The sequence below is a fragment of the Phragmites australis genome, chromosome 16 (genome assembly GCF_958298935.1).
Source record: "Phragmites australis chromosome 16, lpPhrAust1.1, whole genome shotgun sequence".
Taxonomy (NCBI): Eukaryota; Viridiplantae; Streptophyta; class Magnoliopsida; order Poales; family Poaceae; genus Phragmites; species Phragmites australis.
Genome location: NC_084936.1, coordinates 10,484,925 through 10,496,332, shown reverse-complemented (window position 1 = coordinate 10,496,332; position 11,408 = coordinate 10,484,925). Strand labels below are relative to the sequence as shown.

General features: G+C 38.9%; 1 long non-coding RNA gene across 1 annotated transcript; it reads right to left on the bottom strand.

The window, feature by feature from the left end:
• Nucleotides 1-6,802: 6,802 nt before the first annotated feature.
• LOC133896273 (uncharacterized) lies at nt 6,803-8,825 on the bottom strand. Its single transcript, XR_009905734.1, has 3 exons — nt 8,308-8,825; nt 7,942-8,090; nt 6,803-7,161 (listed from the first exon to the last, which is right to left on the bottom strand). It is a non-coding gene; the product is annotated as an uncharacterized LOC133896273 (long non-coding RNA).
• Nucleotides 8,826-11,408: the final 2,583 nt, after the last annotated feature.

The window sequence follows — 11,408 nt, the reverse complement described above, 5'->3', positions numbered from 1 at the left end:
GATGTGCACCGGAGGCTTGCACCGGTGCGTTTTATACAGAGAAGAAGTGGCGCGGTTTAGCTGAAGCTAACTCACCGAAAGGTCTGGTGATGAAGTTAAAGAATCCACCAGAGTATCCGGTGTTCAGGATGACTTTGAGTGGAATCCAATGGCCAGTTTCTAATGGTGTACTCACCGGATTGTTCGGTGATTGTACTTCTGTTGTCACCAGACAATCCGATGTTAACAGCTTTGAAGACATCCAAGCCACCAGAGTGTTTAAAGTGATCATCCAAGGTAATTAAGCACAAGATTAGAGAGTAATTAGTGCTTATAGGCCTAGAGAGAGTGTTGCTAGGTAATTGCTTCCTAGAGAGAGTGTTGCTAGGTAATGTGGATCAAGGTACGCCGGTATCTTGGAGTCTTGGTGACTTGTCGGCAACTTGAGCCGAAGTTGCTCAAGCTTGTTGACCCTCTGACTTGGTGTGGAGTGACGGCAAGACACGTGTACGGGGACATGGAGACCCTTGCTTGGTGGCTCAAGCTTCGAAGTGATCACATCACGGTAGCAAGTGACCGGAAGAGAGGTTAGTGGTGAGGCCTTGCCTTAGTGGTTTGGTGGCTCATTCGGCTTGAGGCCTTGGTGACTCAAGAACCGTGACCAGATGTCGACCGAGAGCATATCCTTAGTGGAGCTCCAACATGAACTAGGGGTGGTATTCATGCCATCGATACTACGGAATAAAAATCTCTTGTGCCAAGTTTGCTTTCTCTACTTTATTTACGCTTCTGTATTTACATTTTTGCAATTTACCTTCCTAGATAAGTTGTAATCCCTTTTGAACGGTAGAGTAGACATATTAGATAAACTTAGAGCACATTTAGATAAAAATTGAGATAGATTTATCTTGTGAAGGTTTTAGAGCCGTTAGTTTCTAAGTGTCTTAATTCACTCACCTGTTAGAATGTATCCAATCCTCACAGAGCCACTACTGAATCCCAAAGTACCTCAAACACTTCTTCATGAACAGTGCCTCTTGTGTAGGGAAAGAGCACTGTCAAGTGCAATAAACATAGGGGTACAAATTAATTAACCTAAAGTTACCTGCCGATTTTTTTTAGTTTAACTAATAATACTATTTTTCTCAAATTAATTTTTTTAAAAACTAGTGTTTTTGTTTGAAAAAAAGGGTTGATTGATATCCTTAGATTAATTGATTTGCACCTCTAAATAAATGTCTAGCTAGCTTGCAATGTTCTCTAGCAGCTAGAATGGCTAAGCTTAGTTGTGTGGTCGCTTTATTGACCATTGTAACAATTAAGATCCCATACGAAATGCAGGGATTGAATTGTTTCATGTGAAATTTCGATGACCCAACATTCTCCTAACACAGCTGTGTAAATTAATATGAACATGTCAAGTCTACGCTTGACTAGAACAGAATCACTGGACCCCTTGTACGTATGCGCAGTCGTCCTTTGATAAGTACACATAACCAATCCCCTGTACATTCTCTTTTAAAAATATGCTTCTCCAAATCAAGTGAAAAGAACAGTATGATTCCCACGTTGCATTGAATTTCTTGAATTGTATACACGAACTTTCTGTTCGGAAATCTCGTTTTCAAACTGAGATGAAAGCTGCATCTCCGTTTGATAGGGATATGTAACCTCCTTCCTGTGAAACTGTACTGAAAATGTTCAAAATATCATGGGAGACATGCATTATTTTTTTCCATGTAAATACTACTTGCTTAGTCAATAGTTCTGTTCAAGCTAGTGGGAAAGTTATCAGACAAGTCTGTCTCGTAGTTTTTTATCTATTAGTTCTTGACCTATAGTATAATCTTATTTAGTAGAGCTCTAGCTTTGAGATCTATACAAAATATAGAGTTTGTAGAATAAAATAATATAGTTTAAGTATATGTTTTCAATCCAAAATAATAATAAGATGAAAAAGAGATTGGTCATACTAATCAGCCTTTTTGTCCACTTTGACTTGGAGTAGTGGACTGCATCTGCTTTGCTCAGTAAGTTTGCACATGCATGCTTCTGAATTCAAAAAGGTAATCTTGGTGTCATCCAAGGTATAAGCAATGGCCATGCTGCCTTTGTTTAGTTTCCCCAAAGCTCAGTCTTATGCTTGTTGGCTCCCCTTGAAACATGGAGAGAGGCTTGTCACCTCTGTCGGCTTGCTGCTTTTCTTATCCTGCAACAGAATGGGGCTTAGAGGCAATCAAGGATTTGGTGATAGAAAAATGGGAAGACCATACCTGAAATGTGATGAATCAGGACCTGTGTCTGTGTTATGGCAAAAGATGACACTATGTCCAACTTATTCCCTTGCTACTAGTTCAACCAGACTGTTGAGTCTTCACCAATAAACACTACAACACATCTCAGCTTTTATGACAAAAAAAAAAAAACTGATGAGGTAGTAGATAAACATCACAAATAGTGAATTATTTATGATGACTCAGCGATTTCGTTAGAAATGCCATGTGCGGGTGAACTAGGCTGTTAATTTTATGACTTTTAGGAATAATTGTCATAAAAATACAAATGGGTTTTGTCATTAAAAATAGATAAACTATGACGATTTTTTACTTGCATCATGAAAGATTTTCAAATGCCAAATATTTTGTCATAGAAAAAAATTGGTGGACTTGAATTCAAATTTTTTCATCCTGTGAAAAAAAGAGCAAGAGCTAAAAAAATTTCACGACCGAGGCCAATGCTCTCTCACCTGCCACCTTCTTCTCCGCACCTCCTCTCCCTCAGCGACTGCGAGCCCTTCCTTACTCGCCGGAGGCCATTATCACCGCTGTCCTCCAAAGCATATCAATTAGCACCGCCTAGCGTCGCGGTTGCCACAAGCACCTCTACTCCCCCTTCTTTTTCGACTATTCTGCTGCTTCTTCCCCTTTTGGCTAGGTCGCAAGTTGAATCCCTTCTCCAATTTTTCTGTTCTTCCTTCAATTCCTATTCATATTTGTCAAATCCTTTTTTTTAATTGCAATATCTGGAGGTGTAGATCCATGGAAGGGTAGCCGACATCAAGTGGGGTCCGTCGTCCGTCGCACCATCATAGTTGGGGTGGAATTCCTCATCGCGGTATTTCTCATGTTCTTCTTCTTCGATGGCTGATGCTCCACTACATCGTCCCCATCCCCTTCTACTTTAGAATCATCCTCACCAGTCAGTGACTATCCCCCTTCAGATGTATTCTAATTGTTTCAATTTGGTGAGGTTACGATTCATTCAGAGTATTGAAACAAATCGCAGATTGACGGTTTCTGTGTTATTCTTAAAAGCTCACTGCAAAAATTTACTGTTCCCATGTGTTAGTGAGAATTTTAAAACATTGAATTAGAATTAGAAGTAGCATGTTTTATTGTGCTACTAGTACGTCACACATTTCTTAGTTCCTGTGAATTGAGACTTTGCAGGCACAGTACCACTACTGCAAAAATTATTTTTTGAGACACCCAGGGTGCCTTTCCATAGGTGGGTCATACGGCAAACCGTCTGAGCAATTTCCAGAGACGGGCGACATAAGAAGCCACCTGTGTAAAGGTTATTTCCATAGGCGATTACTTACGTGAAATGCATGTGGAAATGATCATTTTCAGAGACAGTTCCTTATATAAACTGTCCATGGTAATCGTGCTATTACCACGGATGGTTCACATAAGGAATAATCTCTAAAAATAGATTATTTCCAGAGACGGTTCCTTATGTGAACCATCTTTGAAAATGGTGAACTATTTTTAGAGACGGTTCACATCAGGAATCGCCTCTAAAAATAGATGACAATTTATCTTAAAAAGCTCATAATATTTTTATACAAACTCGGATGGGGACAAACTTTATATGAAAATTGTAGCCCTTCATAATATCTACAATTATATAATGAAAACTTTTTTATTTGAATTCATTTAAATGTCCAAATAATCAGTTGAAATTTCACACATAGACTATCGTTACCACAAGTTCTATTAACAAGTAAACTTAAGAACAAGGAGAAGAAAAAAATACTACCAACTACCACATCTCCAATAAGATCAACAAGAAGAAGATCAAAGACCCCTAATATCAATAACAAGACTGGGCTTACAGAAGTACTAGTAATAACAATAGCATATGCACTCCTTTTGATCGATATCTTATGTCTAAAACTTTAAATGATTATTTGGACATCCAAATGACTTTAAATGAAAAAAAAATCAACTACAAAGTTTTAGATCTCATCGAGGGCTACAATTTTCCTATAAAGTTTGTCTCCATCTGAGTTCGTATGAAAAAGTTATGAATTTTTTAAAATAAGCTGTCACCTATTTTGACAGGCGTAGTCTCAATTTCTATAGTGATTTTTTATGTGAACCATTTGTGATTATGGATAGTAGCTTATCTTACAAAATTCATAATTTTTTTATACAAATTCGGATAGGGACAAACTTTATAGGAACATTATAGCTCTCGACGAGATCTACAACTTTATAGTTAAATTTGTTTTCATTTGAAGTCATTTAGATGCTCAAAGAATCGTTTGAAGTTTCAGATAGAAGATATCAAAATGAATGCATAGGCTATTAGGATTGGTAGTACTTATGTGGTGGGATAGTGAGGAGAGTTTGCATGAGCTGATTGGTTTTAAGTTCGAGTGCCAAGAACCGCACGCGTGTGTATTTTATGTGAAAAACGTGTAACTTATGACTTGCAATGTCGTGGCCGCGGGGGTGCCTGGTCGGGCAAAAAGAAAATCAATCTTTTTTGGAGAAAAAAGTCGATTCGGGGACCAATTATTATAGATAGTATACTTAAGAAACTTCCAGTGAAAACCTATTTTTACAGGTAGTCCGCTTAAGTGAACCACCTATGGTAATAGGTTTCCACAAGTGATCTCTTTTGCGTCTGTAAAAATCGTCTATTTCCACAGGCCATCGATCACACGCAGGTGCGCTAAACACCTGTGAAAATAGGTTACCATCCGTCTCTAAAAATAGTTTTTGTAGTAGTTTACCTCTCTGACATTTGCTTTACTGCTAAGAACAAGTTTATATAAGTGGAATTAGATATCATTATATTTAATTTCTTAGGAGTGCTAATACCTTCATAAACTTATGTGGACTGAATTTTTTACCTTGCTTTGTTTAGGATTTGCGGACCATGATCTAAATACAGACTGGATAACAATTAGGCATCTGTGTTGATATTCTTTTTATGCTACTTTTTTCTTGTCCATTATTACAACGGTTAAGTACTATGTTGCAGCTGTTCTTTTCATCCCTGAGTATATTAATGATAATTTGTCTTGTTGTATGCACAAGTGAATTAAGTACCATTCTTAGAAACATGTTTTGCATTGTCTTAGCCGCATAGATACCTCACTGCTTATTCTGTTATCACTTTGAGTCTCACTTGACAATCCACACTGCTGGAGCTATTCAGATTGGTATAGATATTGTAAATTTTATATGGATGTAAATAGATTTATGAAAGTGTACAGATGCTGCAAATTTTGTATGGATGTAAATAGATGTACAAATATTTCTTTTGTGACTGAGTATAATAAATTTGAATTTTTCATATTGAAGCTTCTACACGATACCTTTTAAATATAGTTTTATTTCACTGTACAAATGGAGTATGGAATACTATATTTTCATGCCTCTTATGACAATGTATTTTGTCATAAATCTCATATGGCAAGCTAACAACTCACGTCACAGAATGATGCTTATCAATGACAATTGAATTTTATCGTAGATAATGGACTGCCCAGGCGGACAGCTGGGTTCTAGGTTTGTGACGATACAGACAAATTTTGTCACAAAATATATTATATGACACTATTTATGAAGATTGTCGTGATGCTGATTTTTCGTTATAGATAAATTTTCATAACAAAAATGCTACCTTTCGTGACTTATTGGTTTTGTCATGTAAAATCGAATTTGTTGTGGTGAAAGTATGCCAAACATGAGTAATCTGACCTCTGAGAATAATGTTGAGAAGAAACTACTACCTCTTAGCGCTATTTTAACTAGGAAAACCTATCAAATATGAGTAATCTATTTGTTTCTTCCTCTTCCTGTGTCCGGAAACCTGTCTGCAGAGAGATAACGGCTTTTCAGGGTGCACGCAAACGTCCTATTCCATTCCTGTGCCCGCTGAATGTGATGCGACTGGAGCTTGCTTTTTGTGAATTCTTGGAAACAAGAAAGAAAGAGAAAGCAAAGGAAAAAGGTGACGGGAAAATGGGCATTGCAGAGGTATCCGAGGAAGGTTGCTACCTGTTTCCGTTTTCTTTGTCGTGTTGCGAGGTTGTATGATCGGAGGAGGTACTACTAAATGTCTGATTATCTGTCAAACACTATCTGCACAAATTTCAAACACTGTATCTGTCAAACACTGTATCTGCACAAATTTCAAACACTGTATCTGTCAAACTTTGCTTCAACATTCGACTCAAATTTCAGAACAAGAACCTGAATCTGCATCCGTTGCCCATACCAACCCAACACAGACGATTCCCAGACAATCCAGCAATCCATGTTCATCTGGTTCTGAAAGCCATGCCTGGCGCGTGGAATCTGGCCGAGTTTTCAGCCGCCTTGCAGATGCTCAGGTCTCAGGCATGTGCCACCATCTGACCCCTCTGAGAAGAGTGCCCACTGGCCAGTACACATCATGCAGCAGCATAGAGCCAGCCATGGTAGGTAGCATCATGCTGGCATGTAAACGCATGGGACGGCCGGACGCCCTGGAGGGCTGGACCATGCATGTGTGAGCTGAGCACGACGTGCCATCATTCCCTCGGAACCCGTGCCGCGCCGATCACGACGGCTGCCAGCCTCGGAGGAGCTAGCACACCAGGAGATCGGCGTCGTCACCGTGGTTTGCGTCTGCAGCCGTCGTCGTCCTCGTGTTTGGCGTGCAAGCCTCCAATTAACTTGGGCTGGACCAGCTGGACTTGGCAGTGGTAATGGTGAATGGTTACTGTACAGCTCCTTTGACCACTTTTTCCCCGTCCATGAATGTACAGTCCATAACAACACTGGTCAACTGGATCTGTTCTCCGGTCTCTGGTCTTCTTGCAAAGCTGTAGTTTGGTGCGTGGTAGTTACTACTAGGCAGACAAACGCTGTTCGGAAATTATTGCTTGATGGGGATGTTTCTCTGCAAAGTTCAAATACTTGGGAATCAGGGCCAATAGAGAACAGAGGAATTTTGGAGGAAAAACAGAGGATGCAATCCCATTCTTAAGGGAAAAAATTCCTCTGAGTGGTGTTTGTTTCAATTTAGATTTACTTCACAGCAATTTCCAAAGATAGAAAAGTTTGCTCGACATTTTGGAGGAATTCATCGTGTTACAAATTCTTTTCAGAGTTTCAACTAAATAACCGTGTCTCTCCTTTTCTCTCCTGCTAATGGACAGGCAGGTATCAAATTGTAATGTTTCTTTCTACAAAGTATCCAAATACCACTTTGATTAATTAATATATTTTTTCCCATTCCATAAGATTCAACCAACCATAACACTCAATAGGCTCTTGCGTTCCAAGGAGGCCTTTACTATTTTCAATTGCAAAGAGATATAAAGAAGAAAAGCTATCTAGCCTTCTCAATGTATATTTCTTGTTAATCTTAATCGACTGTGCAACTGTTTTCTAGGACAAAGGTAGAAATAGTTACTTCTGTTTGGAACAAAGAACAAACAAAAAAAGAACTAGAGCTGATGTTATACCCCTGGATTTCCTTAAGGGAACTATGAGGGTTCAGGGCAGGACAATACTGAGATAGTTATCGAATCTTAATAATGAACGCAAAAAATCTACGACAAAAATCCAATTCCTGAACCCAGATTCATCTCTGAAATACTAAAGGTAAAAAAAATAAAAATCAAAGGGACTTCTGCACTTGCAAATCTGAATAAATAATGAACACCAAGATAATTACATGCGTACGATGTCAGGGGCACATGCGAACATGCATCCATGTACGGCAACATGTACTGCACGCTAGTTACTCCGCTGTTGGACGGAGCAGCGTTTCAATTTCGAGAACTTTTGTGCACCATGCATGTTCCGGAATCTTCAATATCTCAACTGAAAAAATTTCAGACTGTCTATAGATAAATTATCCAAACCAAATAATAGAGAACGAAAAGGAAGTAACGGCGGCAATATTTTCTCGGAAACAAAATAGGGGTGTAGCAATGCTCTACCGATGACTACAAGATATATAGGTAATGCAGGATCTTGCAAAATCATATGGAACTAGAATCATATGCTAGCTCAGAGGTTAAGACCAGACTGTTCTTACCAGGCAGCCAAAGCTGAGCGAAGACTCCGCTATAGATGAGCCAAAACTGAGTGAAGCTAACCTTCGTTCCTCGGCATGATTTTACAGATGAGAAAGGAACACATGGACCATTTCTTCTAGATCTGCAGTTGCCAGCTCCGGTGATAGTACAACACTGCAGAATATCCACAGAACACGGCTTTCGGCAGCCAGATGTTCCGCAAAGCATGGTCATCAGACATGTGCGTAAAGCAAGGGATAAGGGACACCATTGAGTTTGTGAAATTAACCGGTCTTCTGGAACCTCCGAGTTTTTGAAGAAACAAACATTGATTGCCGCAAGATGTTTCACGAAGTTCCTGTGAAAATATTGGGATTTCACCTGCATTGGTACAATGTGAGCGTGCATGCATGGGTCGAGTCTTTCCCCTCTTAAAATTTCTCATTCCTTACATAACCTGAAAACTGAACATTTCTTACTGCTCAGTACTTCCTCCTATTCAGAAATAGTAGATATATTTTAAAAAAAAAATCAAATTTTATATGTTTTGACTAACGTTAATCAAATTATAAGGATATCTACTGTATAAAAAATATATAATTAGATATACAATTCAAAATAATTTTATATTATATATATTTTGTAGCTATAAATGATATATTTATAAGAAATCCTTAATCAAAATCTAAGATTGAAGACCGAGCTAAAAAATATATACTTACTATTTCTAACTGTGGGTGTACCACGAAAACATATATCTAAAGGAGACAGGAAAACTAATGTTAACAGCACCATGCAACTAGAGCAGAGGTTCACGTGAAAATAACAATCCCTGACAGGCCTGTAACTTGGATCCAAAGTGCTGCAAGGATGTTGATGCAGAAAGTATGAAACCTTGTACTCCACAATTTATGCTAGCCATGGGGATCACCTAATGATGCGTGTATGGTCCTTTGTTGTTAGTCCTCCTAGTCAATAGGATGGGGCCAAATTATGGATGCCCACGGAGCAATAAGGGAAGCCATAAATCAGGCTGATTTATACGATGCAGCTCATTATGGGTATTGCATGGATCATGGACCATCAACTTGAGCGCAGTTCGCACTGTGGTAAAGGAGACAGATCTCTACAGTACTGTTCAATGATGAGCAAGGCACACCGGGTTTGGTCAGCACTTTATTTCACAGTGGCTTGCCAAAGCACAGACTTGCAGATTGTTCTTACATTTACATGTGCACTACTAAAAAAAATTAGGCATACCTAAAAATTAGGGAAATGTAAACCCCAAAAGTCACTTGGATTTTAACTTTCCCCCTTGTCGGAGGAGGGTTAACTCCTGTCACAGGGATCCTGAGGGATCCCTTTTTGAGATTCGGCCAGGGGGTGATTCTGAATATGTTTGCTGGAGAAATAAATGGATATGAATGCAATGACTGGTGGTGGAATGATCTAATGCAGAACACAGTAAATGCACTGGAGGGATTTTTAGACAAGTTCGGACCGCACTGAGCGTAATACCCTACTCATGTATGGATGCTATAAATACCATGAGAATGTCTCTCAGAAATGTACTGGTTACAAGAATATCCGTCTATCCTAGAGCCTCGGGCTCTTTATTTATGGGCTTCTATGCTTTTCTTTTTTTCAATAAGCTGCACGTTTTTCTTTTTTTCAAACTTACTCTCCATAAAATATGATGCAAAGGATATTATTTTTGAAAACAAATTTCACAAAAGGTCTTAGAATTTTCTTTAGTTTTTTTAGAATTTTTTGTGATTTTTTAAGAAAATGAATTTTTGGATGTTTTTGCAACAAAATCAAACCATTGGAGGGTTTTTTACAACAAAACAATTTTTGGGAAAAAGTCAAAATCCAAGTGACTTTTGGGGGAGGGAGGGTTTGCATTTTTCCCTAAAAATTATGAAACCAGTACTCACAGTTAGTGAAGCAAACTCCCGAACGAATCACAACATAAGAGAAATAATGTGACTGTAAAGTTCAGATAGAATAAACACTCAAAATCGGTAAGATACTAAGATGCCTCCGGCTGCAGAATTATCCATCAGCTTCAATTGTGCAGAACACTCGAGATGTTCCAGTGGTTCGATTTGGGTTGCACTGCTCCTGTGGCTAGCGGTCAAACCCCAGGGTTGGTACCATTTTAAGTTAGAAAAATGCAATAGGGGTTTGTGCACTCTGGATAATTAAGAGTCAAACGAAGGATAAAAGGAAAAAGGAGGGATTTGTGAGTAGAAGAGAGAATACCAGGGTCGGCAGTGAGGTGTGGGAAGAAGCGTCCAAATCCATGGACCATGTCATTCATCCCATCCATGAGCAATGCCTGGTCCCATGATCGGAGCTGTACCTGTATCGGGCCTATGGTGCCATGGCGAGAGGAGCTAGCATGTGGTGCACTGGGATGTGCGCTAAGAAGTTGGACGCGGCCGGGCCCTATTGTTGTGAGGGACGTCGTGCGGGTCCTTGACTGGGCCACATCTAAAAAGTCCCCGTCCAGGGGTTGAAGAATGGCGGGACGGTGAAGGAGTTGCCGTGGCCATGGGAGGAGTTAGCCGGGAGGAAGGTGGTGGCGGCGGCGGAGTCGTTGGCCATGGCAGCGGAAGATAGGCTCGGGATTAGGCTAATACCATGAAAGCGTGTAATTTTAGGGAGAACCACGTAATGCAATTTCCATTGTACATATATAGACATGCTGAGTGCTAGTTGTAGTAGAGAGATTACATGCCAGATTAATTGAATACACAACTAATGATATCCTATCTCTGATATGATGTATAAGGTATTCCCTCTGTTCAAGAAATGTGACTATTTTGTTTTGACTCGATCTTTAAAGTTAAACTTTGATTATTATTTTTTTATAAAATATATAGTTTATAGCTATAAAACTAATATAGTATGAAATAGTTTTGAAATATGAATATAGCTATATAATTTTAATACATTAAACATACTTATAATTTAACTAATTGTTGATAAAAATATATAATTTTGAATTTTTCAAAATAAAATATGCTTTGTATTTTTTAACGGATAGAGTGAAACATAGGTAGTCATATTCCAACAAAAACGAAGGAAAAAAGGACCAGAATATGTTTTTGATGGT